At 38.7% G+C, this 24,580-nt stretch overlaps 1 protein-coding gene across 6 annotated transcripts in view; it reads left to right on the forward strand.

The window, feature by feature from the left end:
• The first annotated feature begins 3,110 nt into the window (after positions 1–3,110).
• tanc2b (tetratricopeptide repeat, ankyrin repeat and coiled-coil containing 2b) overlaps positions 3,111–24,580 on the forward strand; it is a 173,561-nt gene continuing 152,091 nt past the window's right edge. For 3 of the 6 annotated variants that reach the window (XM_037754847.1, XM_037754856.1, XM_037754846.1), the window contains exons 1-2: positions 3,112–3,576; positions 24,345–24,460. The gene's annotated coding sequence lies outside the window, so the exon portion shown is untranslated. Of the gene's footprint in view, positions 3,577–24,153; positions 24,461–24,580 lie in introns of those variants that run through there. The other 3 variants (XM_037754845.1, XM_037754840.1, XM_037754841.1) reach the window with 2 other exon arrangements.

Here is a 24,580-nt window from a genome sequence, read left to right on the forward strand (position 1 = left end):
CCAGCATGTCTTTCTTCTTAGGGGTGTCAAGTAGACCATTTTATATATATAAAACATCCCCTGAGAACCAGACCACACGACCACATGAAGCACAAACTCTGTGATCTTTCAGTCTGCCATTAGCATAACGTCTGAGAGTGCGGTTTAACATCACACATCTAGCTGTGCCAGAGGAGCCAGAGGAGCCAGAGCTCCAGTAGATTAGCAGAAGATCCGGGGCCAGGCTTCATTGAGTCACTCTCTGACTCCCTACGACTCTGCTGATCTCCCCGCAATCTTGTGTTAGGCCCCATTAATCTCACCTCCCCTCGCAGTCTGTTAGAGAGAGAGTGGGCTGCACACTCACCTTTACTGTTTTCATTCTTTATATTCAGACAGAGGGAACGTATACAGGAAGGCAGAGGTAGAGGAAGCTCTGGCGGGATTTGATTCAATGCCAGTGGAAGCATTTCCATAGGGGGGGGGGGCTCAACCACTTGGCTATCTGTGACCACCTCGTCCATCACACTCACTGACACACCACACATGCACACTGTCAGAAGCCCTGCACCACAGCCAGTTGCCAGGGGCCTCCCTCAGGTATTTCTCATTACTGTTTGCAAAGAGGGAGGCTTTTAAAGTCCAAATAGGTCCTTTGGTGGGTTTCTTATGTCAGTCAACTGAAGGATATATTTAGTTATACATCACTTACAAGCTGACATGTATGTTGTTGGCATGTCTTAATCCTGGCAAGTGTCAAATGTGGTAGCAAAGGATTAGCTTCTTTCTTAAAGACTGACTGATAAGATTAACACAGCACAGCACACTACAACAAAAGAACATCTTCCTCCAAAGTGAGCACTAAAGATAAAAATACACATATATCACAATGTTTACAACAAAGTTGCTGAAGACTAGAAATGGAGGGTTGCGTCCGAAATTCCATAACATGCTATTTAGTACGAAAAAACAGTGTGTGAGATATTTTAGTATGTCCTTGTATGACCTTATGGAACCAATAGCACTGACACACTGACAGCTGTTGTTGCCTGTTGGGCTTGAGTTTGCCATGTTATGATTTGAGCATATTTTGTATGCTAAATGCAGTACCTGGACAATATCTGTCATTGTTATGCATTGTTAATTGATTTCCAATAATAGATATATACATATATTTGCATAAAGCAAGCATATTTGCCCACTCCCATGTTGATAAGAGTATTAAATACTTGACAAATCTCCCTTTAAGGTACATTTTGAACAGATCAAAAAGTGTGATTAATTTGTGATTAATCGCGATTAACTATGGACAAAAATATTTTAATCGATTGAAAGCTCCATTTAAACTATGACCACTAGTCATTATAACAACAACAACCACAAACAAAATCAATATAAATTGTTTTTAAAGTATTAAAATGTTCCCTTTAAAACTGAACCTTTCAGCAAACAATGTGCATTAGTTTAATTGTGATACATTAAATTGATGCCTTAGGAAATTTAACTTTGTGTGTGTCACAATAAACCACTGTGTATATAGTTAATTTAACCCCTATGCAACGTCCCTGATTGTAATTCCGGCTGATAGGCCTGTAATTTTATTGACTGATGAAGAGGTCAGATAATGTCTGACACTAGCCAACCTCTTTCTCCATCTATCATTTATAAATGCCAGACGCCATGATCTGCAGGGGAGATGGATGGAAGTTTGATTGGCATCGACCCTGTTTCACTTGAATAATTATGAATGATTTAGGAATTAGTGCCTTATTTCATCATAAATAATTCATTAGGACCGCCTTCCACCCCCCACTGTATGTTTGTTCCTGTGCTCCGTCTGTTCTCTGGGGGATTTCAGCTGTGTCAAGCTGCTCAGAGAAAAAAACATTAATACCGGAAACACCTAGTGATTATAACAAAAACATTTATCATTTATTTAATTTATTTATTTTTATTATTTTACAATTCTGCAAATATATTTTACAGTATAAATATAAAAACAAAATAAATTATATAACTAATAAAATGTAAATAATAAAATAAAAACAAAAAACAATCTGGGTCTGTTAAACAACTGGAATACATTTGAAATGTCTAAACAATTTAATAGTTTTAACCAATTTAGAATTTTTGAGTTTTAAGTTATCACTCATAATAAAATATGTTTTAAGATCAGTATCTTTAAAAATAAAAAAGAAGGGTACTCTTTCAATATCATTATTATCTATTTTATTATTTGTTATTAATATACTTTTTCTGACATACTATATTATGACTTTTTATGACATGTTTTTCTTTACTTTTTATGACATACTACGATTTTTGTAATGATTTTTTTGATGACACACTATACTATGATTTTTTTTTTACGACATACTATTCTATGTTTTTCTTTACTTTTTATGACATATTATGTTATGATTTTTTAATGTTTTTTTATGACATACTATACTATGACATTTTTTGACATACTACCTCTGGAGCTGTCTTACATTTAAAAGCATTTCAATGCAAAGAAATTCATATTTTCTATTTTTGTAGGTATAAGTTATCTTTCACTCCAAAAGTCCAAAATGTCCCTTTAAGCATTATAAATAATAATGATAGATAATATATTATTATTTATCATTTATCAATTTTATATAATAAAAACTTTTTTTATCAATATTTTGCTAGGATAATAATCAAATTTAATTATGTAAATCTGCCAAAAAACTGGGATTGTTGACAGAATCTCAATCTTTGTTATAATGATATCTTTTTCAAAATATTTTGAGAGATTCTTCTGTAAATTAAAGTAACTTGCAAATTATTTTTTAAAATAATATTTAGCTAAGATAATAATCAAATTAATTATGTAAATCTGCCAAAAAACTGGGATTGTTGACAGTGATCTCAATCTGTTAATATGATATCTTATTCAAAATGTTTTTTTTAGAAGTTCTTCTGTAAATTAAACCAGTTGTGCAAAACTTGCAAATTGTGTTTTTTTAAAGTATATTTTATTTGTATATTATTTTATTTTATTAATTTGCAAGCTTTACACCCGGAAATATAATTATTCTCTCTTTTATTTTGAAAGCCAGTACCGGTAGTGTGCTACTCCATGGTGTCGCTTGACTCAGTGGTAGGCAGGTCAGCGCTCCATGTTGCGGCGCTGCGTGGCACTCACTGGGCACCGACCGACTGGCTCCACATGCACATGCCTCTCTCTGGCTGTGAATGGCCCCGACGCATGGCACATTCGGCGGCCGAGAAATGAGCGGTGAGTCCGGGCGCTGCTACCTGCTGCAGACCTGCGCTTTGCACCACCCATGGGTGTCGCTATTACTGTGGATTCTCTGCGTTTTGGACTGAATGTATAGCCTGCTTTGATCCGGTGCAGTAGTTATTTTCAGAGGCTATTTGGGAACCGATTGGAAACGTGCAGACTTGGTTTGTTGGCTTCTTGAGGAGCCGCACGGAGCTCTGCAGCAGCAGCAGCAGACTCGGTGCAGCAGCAGCAGCAGCAGCAGAGGAGGAGGAGAGGAGGAGGAGGTGCGGATGTGATGCCAGAAAAACTGGCCAGAAAAACAAAAGATTCAAGTCTAGTATAAGGTAATCTATTCTTCTTTTGTGCATCAACTTCTGCTCTTTCTCAGCATGCATTTTAAACTTTATTTTACATTTAATCCAAGTGTGTGTGTGTGTGTGTGTGCTCTATATAGGTGTCATGCTCCTGCAGCAATCTATAACCTATAATGCATGTATGTATGTTGTTGCTGCTGCTCATATAGTGCCTGTATGTATGTTGTTGCTGCTGCTCATATAGTGCCTGTATGTATGTTGCTGCTGCTGCTCATATAGGCAAAGCCCAGCCAACCCTGCTATAAGCCAATAAATACCCCCAGTAGTGTTTAATGAGATAGACTTAGCTGGTCCTTTGTGCACAATAACAAGCTTTTTTTTGTGTTAGCAACACCTGATTTTCATATTGTGCAACACATTGTTTTTTTTTCATACATGTCCTTTAAAGATCAGGGAGGCTACCACAGAATTTGCAGGTGATTTTTTAAAACAGAGGCCTTTGGTGTATGTAAGGTAATCTATTCTTCTTTTGTGCAGCAACTTCTGCTCTTTTATCAGCATGCGTTTTAAACTTTATTATACATCTAATCCCAGTGTGTGTGTGTGTGTGTGTGCTCTATAGGTGTCAGGCTCCTGCAGCAATCTATAACCTATAATGCATGCATGTATGCATGTATGTAGCTGCTGCTCATATAGGCAAAGCCCAGCCAGCCCTGCTATAAGCCTATAAACACCCCCAGTAGTGTTTAATGAGATAGACTTAGCTGGCCCCTTTGTACACAATAACAAGCTTTTTTTTTGTGTCAGTAACACCTGCAATGTATTTCCACGACTTTTATAATATGCAACACATTGTTTTTCATTCATACATGTCCTTTGTAGCAATTTTTGTATTGATACCATTTGTTACACAGATTTGGTGCTAAATTTAACCATTTTTTACCACACGAGAATTCATAACATTATCAATAATCCCTCCAAAATCCCACATTAAGACACCAAGATCTTGAGGAACACCATAGAAAAAGCCATGCTGTGATTTGAGTATCAAAAACCTTTGACATGTTGAGATTTCTGCAAGAATAGATAGACTTAGCTGGCCCTTTGTGCACAATAACAGGCTTTTTGTTGTTGTCAGCAACACCTGCAATGTATTTCCACGACTTTCATATTGTGCAACACATTGTTTTTTTTTCTATACATGTCCTTTAAAGATCAGGGAAGCTACCACAGAATCTGCAGGTGATTTAAAAAACAGAGGCCTTGCTGTATCTAACAGGCTGAATGGATATTAACCCTCGGAGACCCACAATACACCAGTTTTTGTCTTTTTTAGGGGGGTGTTTTGTTGGGAGATAGCAGGTCAGCAGTAGATGTCACATAGAAGTGGTGTACATCATCTGAAAGATGGGAACCTGAAGATTAATTTGAGATACAGCACTGTGTGTCAAATGAATTGTGACAGTGAATAAGGGTTTAGAACATTATGATAGAAGTATATGATGGTCATTCCCATGCTCTATTATGTCTCATAAGTTGTCGCAGCAATCTTTGGGTTGATATCATTTATTACACAGATTTGGTGCTAAATTTAACCATTTTTACCACACGAGAATTCATAAAATGATTAATAATCCCTCCAAAACACCACATTAAGACACCAAGACCTTGATGAACACCATAGTAAAAGCCATGCTGTGATTTGGTTTCAAAAACTTTTCTGCAATAATTGCATTTTTCGGTGATTGAATAGCGAGCGCTTCTGTTGTGGAAACTGCTCAGAAACCCCCTCATTGTTAATCTAGCTAGGAAAGCCATCCATCCTCTGAATGCTCTAGGTCTCTAGTTTGTGGCTGTAAAGTTTCATGAGGCTGTGATTATCCTAGAGGTCACCACAGGTCATTTTATACAGCGAGGTCGAGTTTCAAAAAATGGACTCACTATAATTAAATGGCTACTATGGGGACAAACATCATCACACATGAATACAGTTGGGCTCATTAGAGCCACAAGAGTCTCAGCTTTACATTGATACCCAATTTATGTAATTCCAAAACTGTTTAGGGACCCCAGTATGCAGAAATATTCAAATACTCCATTTTAGAACAGGAGACAGTAACACATTTATACTGCAAAGTGGGCATGTCTGTAAAGGGGAAACTCGTGGGTACCCATAGAACCCATTTTCATTCACATATCTTGAGGTCAGAAGTCAAGGAACCCCTTTGAAATTGGCCATGCTAAAATTTAGCCAAAATTTGGAGCGTTATTTAGCCTCCTTCACGACAAACTAGCATGACATGTGTGGTCTCGGGGGGGTTAAGGTTATTGTGTATATTCAACCTTGTACGGTGGATATGCTGCAGGGGATACTTATCCTCTATGTGTAACCTATATTCATACAGTCTCAAGGTATATAAGGGGGTTGCCCACCCAGACAACAAGCTGTCCATAAAGTGTCAAGGTTTCTATGGAAGAAGCTGTTCTTACTTGTTCAATGGCTTCAGGCCAGCACCTACCTCTCTGTGCACAGCCTATTATCTGACATCTGGTCCTTCTCGACGGGGTCTTATGTGGTAATAGTATGTTTCAACAAAGGCTGTTTAATCTGTGTAATTCCTGTTGTTTGGAAGGGGAAAACGCTTATTTCCCTATGATCAGCACTCAGCACTTCTCTTAACAATGTCACAAGGTGTGTTACAAAAGAAAAGGAAACCAAACAAGGCAGATAAAATGAGAGTAAGGCCAAAGGACATGAGCACAGAGGGAGGAAAGACAATAAAATGAATGAGATCAGATAAATAGGAAGAAAAAATAAAATGGCAAGTCTAGACGTTTTTGTCAAATGTCAAAGTTTTATTCGATATGCTGCAGTGAAAATACCTGGATGTTTCTACCCAACAGATACCCAGTGGAATAAGAACACTATACCAAATCAACAAAAGGACTAACTGTAAAATATCACAAGAAGCTGTTTTTAATGGTATTTCACCCAATAAGGCCGGCATAACTGATGATAGTGATTTTGCTCTCAACAATAAATTATATTTTATCTGGTGCAATACAGTAGGGCTGCACGATTATGTCCAAAATTATAATCCTGATTATTTTTTATTAATATTGACATCACTTTTTTTCTCGTAAAGTTATGACTTTATTCTCGTAATATTATGACTTTTTTCTCGTAAAGTTATGACCTTATTCTCGTAATATTACAACTTTTTTCCTCGTAAAGTTATGACTTTATTCTCGTAATATTACGCCTTTTTTTCTTGAAATAGTATGACTTAATTCTCATTAAATTACAACTTTGTTCTTGTAATACTATGACTTTGTTCTCATAATATTATGACTTTTTTTCTCGTAAAATTATGACTTTATTCTCGTAATATGCCGACTTTTTTTTTCTTGAAATAGTATGACTTTATTCTCAATATATTAAGACTTTTTTTCTCGTAAACTTATGACTTTATTCTCGTAATATTATGACTTTTTTTCTTGAAATAGTATGACTTTATTCTCATTAAATTACGACTTTTTTCTCGTAATAATATGACTTTATTCTCGAAATCTCAGATTTTCTTTACCCTCAATGTGGCCCTAATACTCTATATAATATACTATATAACAGTATATAATAATATTATATATATCTATGTAATATAATAATACTCCGTCATAAGTTTAGAGTGCTTACTTTTAATATCAGGTGGTGGAAGCCTGCTTTGAATGATGGAATGCTACAAGATGTGAAAACCTTGGAAGTTGTTTTAGGATTAAACATGGTGCAGATTTGTAAGATGGCAAAACTGTCACAGAAAGAAAATGTCATTTTTAGGGCGCGGTTTACGCACACAAGCTCTGCCTTTATGGCATCCAGAGAACTGCTGTTGTAAAGCATTTATCAGAAAAATAGGTCTGCAGACTGGTAAGATTTGGGCTCCAGACAGCACTCATGTTTTTTTTATATGAGGCTGAGGAGATGACTGCTATCTCGCTGCTGTACTTTTTTTTTTTATTTCAAGTTCTTGGTTGTCAGCTCGGCTCGGCACAGATAAAAGACAGTCATCCTCAAAGCGATCCCTCATCACATCAATAACACGCGCTAGTTTTCTGCTTCTCTCTTACTCCTGACACACATCTGCGAGTTCACACTGAGGAGGTTTTCCATTATGAGATCACGATGTTTGTCTTTTTTTAGTCGACCAGCCCTAAACTTTTTGTCTTTCGGTGCTTATCGCTCTCTGCTCAGGAGGGGGGCAGGGAGGTAGTGACAAGGCCTTGTTTTCCACAGTCCGAGCCAACACAGTCCCTCCCGTCACGCTCACTGACAGGCCAAAGGTCAAAACTAAAAGATTCGGCTGCAGCGAATGGGCGAAGGACTTTCTCTGCAACTTAGGTTGACAGATAACAGCCTTCAGTTTCACGCTGTACTTAAGAAATGCACAGTATGAATAAAACATGCCTCAAATCTTTGAATCAAAACTGATACGAAAAGTAGGCACTCTGAACTCACCGTGCCTCGCTATTGCACCACATAAAATGTAATTTACTGTTGACACATCACCAGTTTCTCCACTGACTATAGTCTAGATAGAATATAATGTAATGTAATACCTAAATCATTACACTTGACTAGGAAACCTCTTGTTTTAGCTGAAAGTCTGTCTAGGGAATGTAGAAAATCAGTGATTTAAATCAGTGGACAAAGCAGGCTGAGGCAAAGTGGGTACATCAGAAATAACAGCACTTTGTCATAAAGTAATAAAATCATAGATATTGCATAATATTGTTAAAGTTTTCCTTTGTAGTGTCACCAGCAGCTCTTTATAGACAGCTTTATACAACTTAAAAAAACATATATGACACCGCACTTTGTATTCTTTAAAGTGGTTGGAGTTAATTAAGAGACTTCTAACCGCACAAGAGCGTTTGACTGCTCCTTCAGATATGAAACAGTCTGTTGTTTAATGAGGTAAAACGGCTCTTTTGGTGTGTGTATCCGCGACCGAGCCAGACTGGGTGTCGCTTTCTAAATCTTATCAGCTCCGAAAATGTGAGATAGTTTCCCGTACGGGAATAAAGGTGTCGTCCTCACGGGGATGTTTATGATTCATCTCCCCGAGCGCTGGGGGGAAATGGCTCTCTTTATGGTGTTTTAATCAGGAAAAGCAGTCAAGGAAACTAGGAAAGCCTATTGGAAAAATGCTTGGCTTTTTAGTTCTGTATGTATACGTGCTTGTATGTGTGTGTGTACTGCAGTATGAAAAGCGTAATCAACAGTTCAGGAAAAAATGCAGTGTAAAGGGAATTGAAATTGATATTTCGGTCATAATTTATTTCCTTTCTTGGCCAGTAGCTCAATTCTGAGCCCCAAGAGTGGGCAAGCAGTCGTATTAGAAATGCAAGGCAAAGGGAACCACAGCGATGGCGTCATACGCCGTATACTAGCAGCACGGGCCGGTTATGAGACAACGGGCCCCTGGGCACAGACACGCTAAAGGCCCCACCAACTCTCCCACATACAGTAGGAGCAAGACACATGATGCTTTTCCTTCTGCGTCTCTTTGTAGTCGTTACTCATCTCTCTGTAGTCTTGTGGCTGTTTGTGGTCGTCATGCAGCTTTTTGTGTCTCTTTGTGGTCATTTTGTGTCTCTGTGATCTTTTTTCAGTCTCTCTGCGGTCGTCTTGTGTCTTTTAGTAGTCATTTTGTGTCTCTGTGTGGTCTTTTTCTGTCTCTTTGTAGTAATTCTATGTTGCTTTGTTGTCGTTTTGTGTCTCTTTGTAGTCATTTTGTGTCTCTTTGCAATCATTATTGTCTCTTTGTGGTCTTTTTGTGTCTCTTTGTAGTTGTTTTGTGTTGCTTAATCGTCATTTTGTGGTCTCTTTGTAGTCGTTTTGGGTCTCTTTGTAGTCATTTTGTGTATCTGTGCTCTTTTTGTGTCTCTTTGTGGTCCTTCTGTGTCTCTTCGTGGTCATTTTGTATCTCTTTGTGCTCTTTTTGTGTCTCTTTGTGGTTATTATGAGTCACTTTGTAGTCGTTCTGTGTCTCTTTGTGGTCATTTTGTGTCTCTTCGTGGTCTTGTGCTGACACTTTAGGCCCCTGGGCCTGTGTCTGGTAGGCCCCTTCAGTAATCCATCCATGTCTACCAGTAGAAATTCAGCCCAGAGAAACCACGTTGAGAGATCTGTGGATAAAGATATTTGTGACAGTCCGTAAAACACTCTGAAATTGCCTCACTTGGAAGAGACAACAGTGCACTGAACTCCTTTAATGAGGGACGGATTCTCCCCAGGCATGTCCCTCATTTCCGTGTGGCCCTTTTGATTATGTAATAATGATGCGAAAAGAAGGCGTCTTCTTAGCGCCTCATTCTTTCTTGTTAGTGAATGGAAGCGGAGGTAAGCCGGACCGTTTCATCTTGGCTTTCTCGGCTGCGCTGTCAGAGGAATAATGCTGCGGTTAGCTGCTGCTCTCCCTTTTGTCTCCCGTGCTGCTGGGAGTCGGTGACATTCATTGAGTTCTGATGGGTACATTTTGACTGTGTTTCGTACCTACTTGTACCACGCCGCCTTTGACTAGATGAAGATTTAGATGTTTGTGTTGGGAATCAGCCCTCTCTCGCTGCAGTTCAGCCTCAGACGGTTGAGGTTGTTCTGGGGGTATTATTTGTCACAAATACCACTTCATATAGCTTTCTGTGGCTTTGTTATGCAGAGGAGTGCTTTCATTTCAACAGAACCACGACAACAATGTGGCAGTATCTTGAAACATGTGCTGTTTGTGTGGAGAAAGTCTGTGATTTCAAAAAAAGCCCAACCAGGATAGGTTTGACGAAAGGTGCTGGTGAGACTGTTTTGTATTTCTTGTACATGTTGTTGCCTGTTTCTCTTCAAAGGAGTTGGATATACACCTTTAAAAAAAAAAAAAGAATCCAGCAGCTCAACCAAAAATACAGCGCAGGATCAAAGTGCTTTAGTGTTTTCGTTTGCTACATACAACGGAGGCTATTATGATATGTAGGCCTAGTTACGGTTTCATAACAATAAATGGGAGCACTGCATCAATATATTATAACGTGAGGATCGGGGTTCTTTTACTTAATATTTATAGTCTGCCTGCTTTTTACAGCATTGTGTTTTGCATATCTGACAAAAGCATGTGTTCAGTTGCCGTGAGTCGTTGCTTATAGATCATTATAGTAGTAGTGTTGTACTCACACTACTACTATATATCTCAAAAGAGAAGGTGTGTAATAACTAAGAAGAGGGGCTATATAGAATATATAAGTTTGATATTCATACCCTCCCCTGCTGTTCTTCTTTATTGCTTCTTATGTTTATCCACACTTCTCCTTTAAAGTTACTATAAAGAACTTTTAACTGGCTATGAAACAGTCTTTATTTAATACTGACGCCTCTATGTGACCTACATAAGCAAACGAGACCATCAGTGAGAATATTGGCTATTTCTACATAGTTATTCTTAAGGCCTCTTTCCACGCGAAATCAGCCGAAACGATTTACCTTCCTGCAGTCGGAGCTCCGGTGGGAGCTCTGTCACCCGGCCGCAAGGGCTCCTCTTCCAACCAGGAGTTGAGCTTTGCCTCGCTGCTCCGTCGGTCCCCGCTGGGAGCCAACACCGACACCACGCTGCTGGACACCACGCTGCTGGACACCAAGGCCGTATTGCTCGGCCCGCTGGAGGGAAGGGAGACACGGGAGAACCAGAACCAAGACGGCGTGGGGAAGACTGTCAGACCCTGCTGCAGTAAAATGAGAGGTTTTCTAAAGGGACTCTGGTGCTCAGAAACATCGCTTTTGTGCACAGGGACTGCCAAAATCAACACAAAATTAAAGTTCCTCATAGTAGCTGCAAAGACCAGGGCTGCGATCGAAAAGTAAAAAAAAATTACGTCCTAATGTCTTTTCCTAACCACTTTTCCTTGACCTCGATGGAAAACGTCATGAGGTCAAGGAAAGATGTGAAGGACAATTCATAAGGACTCAAGAAAAGACAATAATTGTTAAATCTATGCAAGACAGGCATATTGTTTGTTTTCATGAATGGTGCGTCGCTTTAAATGCTGTGGCCGCAAGGAATTGTGGGATGTTATTATCTCCTTTCCTTTCGTAAAGGATGGTCTAGTGTTTCCTATGCTAAAGGACGTAATAAAGGAAGCATTTCCTTAACATTTAGAAAATTCAAACAGCTCTTCATCATGGCTGCTACTTAGATACTTCCGGGTCATTTCACTCCGTTAGCAACCTTCCTAAGAAAAAAAGACTTTTCGACTGCAGCCTACATCTGATTTAAAAACCTCTGATTTGTCCATGACAAGAAAACATTAGCATCTACATGTGGAAGCCAAACATCAGAATTAATAAGTCAACTACTTCTGCTACTAATAATCATCATAATGAGAATAGGCTTGCTGGCACAGGTTGTTCTGTTTTTGCACTGCGAGCATCGAGCAATAAATAACTCTTTGAAACCAGTAAAAAGCCACTTGGTGGAAATGGAGCGGTGGCCTCTGAATGCCCTGCAGAAGAAATTTAAGTGGTGTTCTTTTGTTTGCATGTCGGAAATTATCTCTAAAAAGCCATTAAGACCTGAAAGATGCTGACATGTAACAACATGTTCAAACTGATGTGTATTTGTGTGAAAATAGCCTGAGACCAGAAGCCTGTTCTTGCTGAGCCTGGGAAGTCACTTCTCCCCATTTCCTTCTTAGTTTGCACTGATATATTTCATATTGGCAGTTACTGCTGTGACGGGAGTCTTTGGGCTTATTGCTGCATTGCAGCTTTAATGAAATCAAGTTAATCACTTCCTTCTGGACAAGTGGAAGTGTTACATGCATTGCTTTTATGTGTGCTCCCTCTTAAATTATTACCTGATTCTGCCAAGATGGCTACGCTGTTAGATAACAAAAGGTTGGCTGTGCGGCTGCATCCAGTCAGCCTGCCACTCAAACGTTCCTCCTGGGAGCCGAAGATCCCTGTTAGCCTATTAGGCAGCTGCTGGAGCCGACCCCAGCTGCTGATGGCCGATGAATGGCAGAGTGTTCATCATCGGGCTTGAAAGCTGTGTCTCATAGCTGGAACAACAGCTTCGACGACCTTCAGTGTTGTTGGGAGCAACCAGTGACCGCTTGATTTTTATGTGCATAGTTTTACACCCACCAGGTAGTTTCCTCATCTGTCTCCTTCTGTGCTCTCATCATCTAAGTCAGTGGTCCCCAACCTATTTTCCTTGAAGCCCCCCCTACTTGTATTTGACAAAAGCTGAGACCCCCGCCCCTATTTTCTGACGTCATCACCCTGAAAAAAATTACAAATCCTCAAACAAAATCCTGAAAAAAGTGTATTATATGAGTCAACTTTCTTTAACGAACATAAATCGTCAGTTTCGTCAACATAAATAAAGTGATGACGTCTTGACGGATGCATTATATGATCTTTTTTGTTCACTATAATAGTGTTCGTGCCGAAATAGATTTTGTGTTATTGGTTAAATAAATGTAATGTAATATTTGTTAGATTGCTGCTGTTACAGGTGCAGGCCTCCCTTTTGTATGCAGAAAGTGGGAGAGCTTTTTTGGCACAGTGAAAATGTTGTTTTTGAAAGGCTAAACGGCAACAAAAATGGATTGAATCAGAATATTTCGTTAGTTAAAAAATGTTGTGAATTTCTGAAATGATTACATCTATCTTTTTTCAATACATTAAGAATTTTGGACTATAACACGTGTCACAAATAAACCTATGCAGCTACCACTGGACTCTAATCCTAAAAATAGTATAATACTAATAATATCAGTCTAGCTTTGTCTGCAACTGTGCAAAATACCGGCTTCAAACAGACTGTGGCTCACTAAGTAGCAAAAAATATATCTTTTTAAATAGTTTAATATACAGACTTTTGTATAAATGATCCATTAAGTGTGTTATTATTTTAACAACCTCAGAGCAGACAAATCCTGGCACACCCCCTGTGATCTTTGGCGCCCGGATCCCAGGTTTGGAACCACCGGTCTAAGTGTTGTGCTCATCCTGGCGTCACTATTAGCAAATCACCAAATGGGTTGCCATAATGGGTTCAGCTCAAGACAAATAGGGTTACCAGCGTGTCATCTACTTAGCGCTCGTGCATCGACGCTGCCGCCGCCAAGGCTTCTTAAATGTGATCTGTGGGCCGGCGTTGAAGTTGTCAACGAAACAGTAGTGCTCTGTCATATCTAAATAGCTCCACTGTTCCTCTGTGTGCGGTGCCCAGTTAGCAGTGGGAGATGGGCCTCCGCTCTGTGATGTGAAGTGCCATTAATGGGTTAACTCCATTATAATTTGCCAGGCATGTCTGTGTCTGTAGAACATAGTGGACACGTTGTTGTTAATAATACAGCTGCTTCCAGTGGCTTTGTGTGCTGAAACAGGGTGTGACGACGAGTGTAGGAGTGTCGGAGAAAAGGATTTCATGAAAAGTAGCATTGTTTTGAGTGTGGGCCAGCAGCGTTATCAATGATACCCTTTGTATTAAGGAATAACTGGAAAATAATACTAGTCCAACAGCTGAAGAGGATACACATCCAACTGTAACCCCCTATTGGGAAACTACTGTTTCTAAGGTCAAGAATGAACTTTTAATCCCTAAATGTTTGATATGACTTTGCATCTGTCTGTGGAGTGAATAGCCAATGAGAGGCCAGTTTACAGTGTGGTCAGACACTGCATCTGATTGTTTACCGCCATTGCAATGCAATTACAGCCGATTGTTCACAGTTTTGTTGGGTTGATATTAGTTTCTTATCAGGTGTCAGTGTGTCAGTGTGCTGACTTGACTATGACTTGCCCCAAACTGCATGTGATTATCATAAAATGGGCATGTCTGTAAAGGGGAGACTCGTGGGTACCCAGAGAACCCATTTTCAGTCACATATCTTGAGGTCAGAGGTCAAGGGACCCCTTTGAAAATGGCCATGCCAGTTTTTCCTCGCCAAAATTTAGCGCAAGTTTGGAGCGTTATTTGGCTTCCTTACCAACACATAAGTACAATGTTTGGTCATTTGGTACCAATGGATTCCTTAGGCTTTCTAGTTTCATATGATGCCAGTATCTTCATTCTAGCTTTAAAACTGAACCAACTACAACCTAAAATTGCAAGTTGCGTTAATGCATTACAGAAATTAGTGGCATTAAAACAAATTTTCATTAACGCCACTAACAGCCCTAGTTTTCAGTTTTTCTCTAATTCATATCATTATGAACTGAATCCTTTTTTAGTTTTTTTATTTATTTATTTTATAGTCAAATCAGTAAGTAACAAGACAAACACAATCCACATTTTAATCATAACAAAGACTACCATTAGTTGCAGTCATTCCTATTCAATTTGTGTTCCCAGTGTAGAAGATGAAATATAGCGGCAGGGTTTACAAATTACAAATACCCATTTGTCAGCACTTATCAAATAAAATAATGTGATGAAAATTAGACATTGTTGATTTTTGTTGTTGTTGTGCCCTGTTACTTTTAAATACATTCAAATATTTTAGCTGCTTAAGGTTTAATAGACCAAAGAAGTAGCTTATAACAAGCCCACAAAAGCATAATTTCAAGTTCGTTCTTTACAGGCATGTACTTATATTTATTTATGTGGGGATGATTTAATGAATAAAATGCTGCAAAAGGAGCACTAATACATCCTGACGGTGCTTTACTAAACCCACAGGCAACACATTTTGACTAAATGAATCAAAGCTAAGTGAAGTGGCCCTTGCTCTGCAGTACTGTCAGTCTGGAGCTCTGTAATGCTACGTGGCACAGCATGCATGCAGGCTATTTTTAAGAACTATTGTGTTTTACTTGGGCCAAGACGGTTTTACTCAAGCCGGGCACACTTGTAAATTTCAAAAAAAGAAATGCAGATCAAAAAGATGTACTGAGTTTTCTCAGTTCAACCGAATGTCAGATTAACCACGATGCTTGCAGCTGCATGGGTTTGTCGTTCGTAGATGAAAAGTCTCCACTCTGCTGTGGGATCGACTACTGTACCCCTTGGTGGCACTTAGTGTAATGCAAGTATAATGCACTCTGTCAAATGCAGTATTTTAAACTAAAGATCCTGTATTTTCTATGTAAATGCAGAATATTCTGTATGAGATCCTCTTCAAAATGCATTAAAAGCTTTTTACGGATTTGTCAGTTTTCTATGATATGAAAAGATAAATGGCCTTATTGATAGAGTCCATACACGGCAGCAGCACAGCTAGTTTCAGCGAGTGGCTTTCCTCAACAGTGGCTTGTTTTTAAGGTAGGGGAGTGGTCTACTGCTTAGCCTCCAGCCACCAAACTATGTCCTTGTTCAGGCATGAGAGTTCATTGTGTTAGCAATCCGAACATAGAGTCCCCTCTGAGTCTGTCTAAAAATACCCCATACCACCTCTGCCCCAAACTACACACCAAGGGGCAAAAATAAAGAGGAGCTAGATGAGTAAACAAGCAAGCAAACATGCAGCACTGAGCACAGCTGAATGCATTGCTCTGCAAATACACTGCAAGTTTGAAAATATAAAGAGCTAACTAAAGCTGCATTCACACCAGATCAGACATACAGCCTGACGACCTATCCTAACCTTAACCATCTCGCAACAGTTTCGCACACAAACTACGTTCAGTTGGTACATTCTTGTTTTTGTTTTTTCAACACAAATGAGACGGGGTATTTTCTAATCAAGCTTATTATAATTGTTGCAATGTAAATTTGCTAAAGTGAAAAAACTCACTTTCATGTGCTCCCGATTTAATGTCTTTAATTTTTAATTTTATTATTTTTATTGATAACATTGATATCATTCAGCCACTAGATGTCGCATTCTCCCTCCCCCCTTCCATAGCATTTACTTCACAACAAGTCGTTGCCAGGCACTTTCCGTCAATCTCAGCCATTTATCCGTTTTTTCAACACTAACTGATGACACAGAGATATCACATGATACCAATGTCGTTTTACTATTGGCTCACAAGTGGAAACCAATCATCAGATATCTTCCACAGAGATAAACAAAACATACATTTTGAACGCGCCAACATTTTTTAAATGATTAATTCATAGTCATAAATAATTTTTTTTTTCAGGAAAATCCATATTTTTATTCGGCAGCTTTTTAAAGGCTCTGTGGATGTATTCTTTTTTTTTTTTAAATATTCATTTACAGAAAAATATTATCAATAATACCTTTAATTAACTATCTATTCATTTATTTTGACCCCGTGCATGTTTTATGTTACTTTAATTTATTTAATTTTTACTTTTCATCCTCATTTTTTTTTTATGCATTTTACTATTTAAATTAAATTAAATTGAATTGAATTGAATTAAATTAAATTAAATTAAATTAAATTAAATTAAATTAAATTAAATTAAATTAAATTAAATTAAATTAAATTAAATTAGATTAGATTAGATAAAATAAAATAAAATAAAATAAAATAAAATAAAATAAATAAAATAAATAAAATAAATAAAATAAATAAAATAAAATAAAATAAAATAAAATAAAATAAAATTTAAACCATTTTCTATTTAATTTAAAATAATACTGTTTATTTGTATTATTGTACTGTACTGATTGAAAGTATTTAGAGGGGCATGATGTAGACTCTGTTGAGTGAAGCCACCACAGGCTAGTGAAACCAGAGACAAGAGACAAGCCGTGGTAAAAGTTGTAACTTAAAAGCTGCTGCAGACTAATTATGTCCATTACTTTGGTGGATGTTAAGTTTTACTAACGGATAACGGGCATATTGCAACCTACAGAAGGTAAATACCTCTGAGTGTGTGTGTTTTTTGAATTTCAACAGTGAATAAAGATACTAGGAGATAATTAGTTTGGGGCTCCTCCTCCAAGAAAATGTGAAGGTTTCTGACTTAAAACGATGCAATTTTACATAATTTTGGATCAATATTTTTACTATTTTTTTTAATTATTTACACATATCACAACCTTCGTCTGAATGTTTAATTCTCCGGGAAATGTTTGCCCTAAAAGAGCAGATTCCAAAAACTTTTAAATAATGTTTCATTTATTATAGTTGTTAACAAATAAAAAAGTTTATGACGAACCGTTCACTAATTATTTTACGAAAAGGACGTGAACATTGTATTGATAAAATACAGCACCCTCGTTCTCTTTGCTCTGCCTCATTACCTCCCATGGTCATGTATTTATTTTGTATATAATATTTTTAAACAATGTGTTTTCCGTAGCACACGATTTGAAGGAAGCATGCCTCATACAGAGAGCGCCAGCCTTCCCTCAAGGTCAGGGTCAGCCAGTTTCACAGTGGGCGACAGGAAGCCAGAGGGACTGCCATCAGTAAATGCCTAATGAGGCTCTAATTGATATCCAGCTGAAAACCCCACAGAGTGTTAATGCCAGTTCCAACGACGCTATATGATGTTCCCTCTTCATTTAGCTAAGCAGACAGGAGGCCCTGAAGCATACATTTTTAACATGGAGTCACAGAGGTGATGGGGGGGTAATGATGACACAGTGGTTGGTTAGTGAAATTGTCAGTGTGTGGCAGATAACACACACAGACACACACAATTATACATACTCAGTATGTTTACTTTTGTGTTTATAATACGGCTCTCAATCGATTAAAATGTACCTTAAAGGGAGATTTGTCAAGTATTTAATACTCTTATCAACATGGGATTGGACAAATATGCTGCTTTATGTAAATATATGTATATATTTGTTATTGGAAATCAATTAACAACACAAAACAATGACACATATTGTCCAGAAACCCTCACAGGTACTGCATTTATTATAAAAAATATGCTCAAATCATAACAAGGCAAACTGCAGCCCAACAGGCAACAACAGCTGTCAGTGTGTCAGTGTTCTGACTTGACTATGACTTGCCCCAAACTGCATGTGATTATCATAAAGTGGGCATGTCTTTAAAGGGGAGACTCGTGGGTACCCATAGAAACCATTTTCATTCACATATCTTGAGGTCAGAGGTCAAGGGACCCCTTTGAAAATGGCTATGCCAGTTTTTTCTTGCAAAAATTGAGTGTAAATTTGGAGCATTATTTAGCCTCTTCTGCGACAAACTAGTATGACATATTCCTTATGTTTTCTAGTTTCATACGATATCAGTATCTTCACTCTAGCTTTAAAACCGAGCCCGCTACAACCTAAAAATCCCAAGTTGCGTTGATTCATTAAAGAAATTAATGGCGTTAAAATGAATCTGCGTTATTATTGCGTTAACGTTGACAGCCCTAGTTTATTTTGATGTAAAAGCAGGAGAAAATGAACCACTTGAGGCTTCACGTTAGCTGCAGTGTGAAGGGCTGAGTGGTATTCCCACCCCTTTCATGAGATGTAACTGCTGTAATGAGATGGATTTTAAGGAAGGAGCTAATCTTAGGGAATGCTTTAAACCAGCTTGCTAACCATATCCCTTTCTCCACGCTTTCAAGGCTCCAGCCCCTCTGCCAGCTTTCAGACTGTATTTGCCTACATGTTTCATTCATCTTGATCAACACTAAATGAGATGAAGCTCGAAATAGCAGAGCAACTGCAGACTTTTTCCCTTTCTGTATTAGATAGTGTAGACCGGCAGATGGAACGTGTTTGTTAAAGGGGAACAACGGACATTTTTAAAACATTGATATTTCTCTTTTCCAATGGAGAACACTTGCATTAATTATAACTACTGGAAAACAAAAGAAGTCAGTCCTTTTAAGGACCTGACGTCTCTTCTACGCTGGTCTGTCGTAGCTCAACTATCCGTTTAACTTTCCTCCGTTGGCTTTTTGTCGTCAAAATGCAATGAGCACACATACAGGGTTTTGGGTGGTCCCTTCAAGTTTAGGTTTCTCAGCCACATTCTTCTGGATTCCTCGTCTGTAGGTCGGCGATGAAAACTGTACCGTTGGTCACAAGAACAAACCCTTTTTGTTTTGGGTGCATGTTCAACACATTGTTGTTGAAGACACAAATTTAGCTTTGTCTGGTTGTTAGCACAGCTGCGAACAGCGCAGCAAGTACCAGAGCTCCGCAAGGACATTTATTGAAATTCTATACTCCATTCAAATTGCCACTGACCGGCAGTTACTGTTGATGACGCTGTCACCTTGTGGTTTCCGGAGCTCCCTCGCAATATGCGCATACATGAGCAAGTTGCAGTATTTTTCCATCGTGTTATATAGCCTCAAGAATAATATATGTTTTAAAAATGTCTATCGTTCCCCTTTAAGACGGTTAGTTTTGTTTAAAGTCGATCCTTGTTAATTCAGCATGCTCAGACGGTCCGACGTATTGTCATTCAAACCTGTACCTGCCACTTAAAGCTCAGACTCCTTCCACGCTGCTGCTCAGATGTTCTATTTTTATTTCTTATGATGAAAATATTTGACGTTGTATGAGAAGTATAAGTAGGTGTTGGGGGTGGTTGTGTTGTTGTCAGCCTTGGTTCCTCGTCTTATAAGACAGTCCCCTCACGACAACATTAGCAACACGTTTTAATGAGCCGAGGTCTCGGCGGCACAAGAGGCAGCAGCGTTTCTCATTTTGGGTCCAGGATGAAAGGGCACCTGTGCTTAAAGGATGCTGAAGCAGGTGAAAGAAAGAGTGTTGTGCATTGGTTTGGGGGGTAAAGGCCAGACTGTCACATTGGAAATTGCATTTTGGATCGTGGAAGAGTAATGGGACAAGCAGCTCAGCAGTACTTACACTTCCATTTTAGGGGAAATGTCTTGTGTCCGCTGATGAGTAGATCTGTGTTAGAGGTTGTAGCTAATAGACTAATGGGCAATGTCTCTGCTAGATTCATTTCCAATATGCTGAACAGGTGATTAAGTACACTACACTTGCAGTACACTGCCTGCAAAGTAACAGTGAAGAGCCACTTATGCAAAGCAAAGTTTGTGTTCATTGCTGTGGATGCATATCTGTGGAGAAGTTTCTGTCCGTTGCCTTCAAGATTACAGATAAAAGCAAAGTGCTGCTGGGAACAATGTCACGTAAGGTTGTTTATTTACCCAATGTTGGGGAAAATCCAGTAATAATACATAATTATTTTTATGTAAACATGTAACAAATATGTTTTTTTGGAAGGAATCCATTGAATGGGATTATTTAAGATTTTTCAGATTAGATACAACTTCATTTTTATTGCACAGTTTATAAACACTGAGACAACGAAATGCAGTTTAGCATCTAAACAGAAGTGCAATAGCAGTAAAGTACAGAGTAATATATGGAATAAACTGTAATATAAAGAATAAATACAGAATGTAGAACAAACAGTAAGGGGTAGATATGAATATGAATGTATATGAAGATATATACAATAAAGACAGCATTGATTTTTACTCTCAATTAGTCCACAATACACAATTACAGGAGTCACCTTCTGAGCCACAGATGTATCTTTGCTTGCTCTCTTGATATCCTGTCTTGGCCAGTGTAACTTAAATTAATTGGTGATGACAACGGTAGGTGATTTTTCTTTTTTTATGTAAGTAATTGGTCCGCAGTGCCCTGTGTTTTATTTCCCAGACCTTTGGCAAACATAAAATATGGTCAGGGGAGAACGCCTGTAGACACCTCGCTATGAGCGGTGAGCCCGGTCTAAGCAGGCCAATTTGTCTGAGGAACCGGTTTCTCAAACTGGCAGAAAGACTCTCAGACAGAGGAGGGGTTTCTTCATGATGTGAAGCAGCACAAAAAAGGCAAACATGAACCGCTCGACTTTCCACAGAGGCATTTGTATTACATGAAAGCTTAAACACTCATGGCCTCTGAGAAGGAGATGAGAGGGGAAGCTTAAATGCCATATTTATCAGTGAAATGGGGACTTAGAGCGTCGGTCGCATAATTTGTTTTGATCTTATTTCTGGCCTTTTCAGTTAATAATACAGAAACCCAGCGGACAACAAAGAATTATGCATTCCGTCACATGATTGAGATTTGAATGGGCTTTCAGTGGGTGTTTTTTTTTCATATTGGATGCCAGATTTTGTTTCAGCAATCCGTATCGTCGTAAACCAGACGAATAGCACAGGGAGGTGGTTCGCCCTCGCTTCTCTTCTAATCGTCGTCTGCTGGGCGGACAGCTGCCCGGCCTTGGTGACCCTTCTAGCTTCAAGTGACAAGGGGAGTCGACCTTGGGATGCAAATGTTGCATGTCTTTCTGTTTTTAAACCCTAAAACCATTAGCCAGCTTCTCCATTAAAGACATTTTCACACACAGAAAAAAACTTGCATAACAAAATGTTGTCAGACGTTTTCAGATGTTTTATTTGAGCAAATCAAGAAAAGATTGTTGTGATTGTCTTGAGGAGATGGTATTTCATTATAAGATCACTGTGTGGGATTCACATTTATTCACTTTAAATTAAAAAAAGCCAAATGTTACCTCAAGCAAGGCTCCACAGAAGCTTTTTAAATTCCCCCCTCAATGCCCCGAACAAAACATATTTCTGAGAATCAAACTAAGGATGACGGAGACGTTTCTTTCTTACTGCCTCTCATTATTATTGCCGTAACTTATTTAGACTCCCCATTGGTTGGCTCAGCTTAATTAATGTGTTGGCAACTCAGTGTGAAATTCAGATTAAGTCTTATAAAGTGTTCCCTACAGAGAGCAATGTGCAAACTATAATTAGAAGATGAAAAAAAAGAAGAAATAAAGTCCATGCGATGCCCTTGAGGAAAGTTGATTATTGTGTTGCTGTTTTGTCTGAAGACTTCTTTTGTGCAGAAATGACATTCTGCGTCCTTTCAAAATCTATGTCTCAGTTGTCCTTTATGAATATGAGGGAATCGGCTGCATTGACACTGGAGGATATTTGAGGGTTGGTGCAAGGACTCTCTGAAGCTTCAATGTTGTTGAATTACTCTGGGAGACATTTTCTGGTGTTGTTTGTTTAATAAATACTGGAACATTATTCCCATAACATCATTTCAAACCAAATAATGTCCTCTTTCAGAAAGTGTGGGCTAATCAATTCAACATAGAGCAACCTAAAGTTTCGCTATACGATATTCAGAGCATTAAAATAGCAGCAACAAGTATTATGTCTATGTAAAGATATAGAGGAGAAATGTCTACCTGAGCAGAGAATGAAGTCGCTCTCCCTCTCTGTGTGTTGTAATATGAGCTTCTCTGTGCTTCGTTTACATAAAGCATACATGCATTTTAGTGCATGTGAGTCTCTCTGTTGTGCCCCACTGGCTAGCTAATGGCCGGCGCCAAATAACGTGTATATTGCCAAGAAGTGAAAGTCAATTGTTTGTCCCACTGCAACATCAGCACCCAGTAGCAAAGCTACGCTTCTGCCATTTTGGACTGAAGGCAACTACCGGATGCCAGAAAAAAGTGCTGTACAAAAGTAAAACAAAATTATTTCTATTCTATCGTCATATTCTACCGAAATGGCCTGTGCTGAACAATAAAATATTATAAATATAATAACCGTTTTCTGTCCGAAATATTGTAAAAAAAAAAACAAGAGTTTAGTCTCTTTCCATCTATACTCTGCCGATGCTCTGCACTCTGTGCTCATATGGCGGTTACCGCTGAGAACACCGTCCCAACAGACACTTCGCCACCGAAGCATAACCCTCCCTCCGGTTCCCCGCCTGGTTAACACTGTTAGTTCCGTCCGCACTGTTGCCGTTGTTTGCACAGTCCGTGTGGAGGCAATCCCTGTGCTCTGAGTATCATATTGAGAACCTTTAACTACCACTTTTGTTTATGTAATTGCCTAAAAACCTGAAAACATGTTTCTGTTCCAGTGCAGCTTTAACTAATCAATCTTTATAAAGATTGTTTTTGGTGCATTATTTGTTTTTATTGCACAGTTTATAACAGGATGAAGGAGAATGTGAAAGATAAATGTCAAACACTGGATGGCCACATGAGTTTTGTGACCAGGTTAGAAACAAAATTAGATGTAGAGCGTCTAATATATTTTGATAGTCTTTGATGAGGAGGAAGCAACCGAACATGTGACACTTGACTTGCACACAGACGTTTTTATTTTATTTCTTATTTTATTGTTGGTCATTGGTGCTTTATATATACTGTATATATTTATAAAATATTTATATACACACCTATTTTTTTTCCACTACTTGTGTAGATAACAGTCCTGTCTATTCCTCGTCTTTATTTGTCATGCTTTGTTGTTCTTCTCCCTAGCTGTTATTTCTATTTCTGTATAAGTACGCTTAGAAAGATAAAACCGGAGTCAAATTTCTTGTATGTATGTAGTTGACACATAAATCTAAATCTGATTCTGATGTCATATTTCAGTATTTACATCTCCCCCTCATTTGAGTGTTTATCACATGACTCCCACACAGATATTTCAGTCTCCCCACTGCCCCCGTCTTTAACTCGCCACCTAATGACATAATGACACACTTGGTCAGAGTGTCTACATCACAACTCTGAAAGCAGCACTTCATGTCAGATCCTCCCCCTCACTACTGTCTGCCCTTCGACAACCAGCCCTTGTAGCTACCCCAAACGGCGTTGTTTGCATCACCAACCACTGTTTGTGTTCTCTGTTGGAAAAAGATCGACAGTAAGCGGAGCGACGAACAGTGACAGTCCACTGCCTTGACTTGCCACGCCACTGAGCCGGATGTCAAATTGCGTCTGCCGCTTCTGCTGTGTGTCAATACAAGACTCTTTCAGTCCGTTGCTCGCCTTCAGTTAAAGTTTTTTTTTTTTTTTTATGTCACTGTGGTTGCCTTTGTAGAGGACTGTTGGGTGTCCCCTCTGGAGAGGGATCGGGACTGTGGTTCAGCCCAGCGAAATGTAGCGCCTCGCTGCCCTCAAAGCCGGATTTGGAGACCTGCCTGCTGTCTACTCATGGTGAGTCATCTCTCAAGTTTCATGCCACTTGAACCAGCGTGTATAGCCGGGACCTCTTTTCAGCTATTGATGCTTCACACCAAAGTCATCATGTGAAGTAACAATAGGTTCATTGTTAAC

Source organism: Sebastes umbrosus, chromosome 20, assembly GCF_015220745.1.
Source record: "Sebastes umbrosus isolate fSebUmb1 chromosome 20, fSebUmb1.pri, whole genome shotgun sequence".
NCBI lineage: Eukaryota > Metazoa > Chordata > Actinopteri > Perciformes > Sebastidae > Sebastes > Sebastes umbrosus.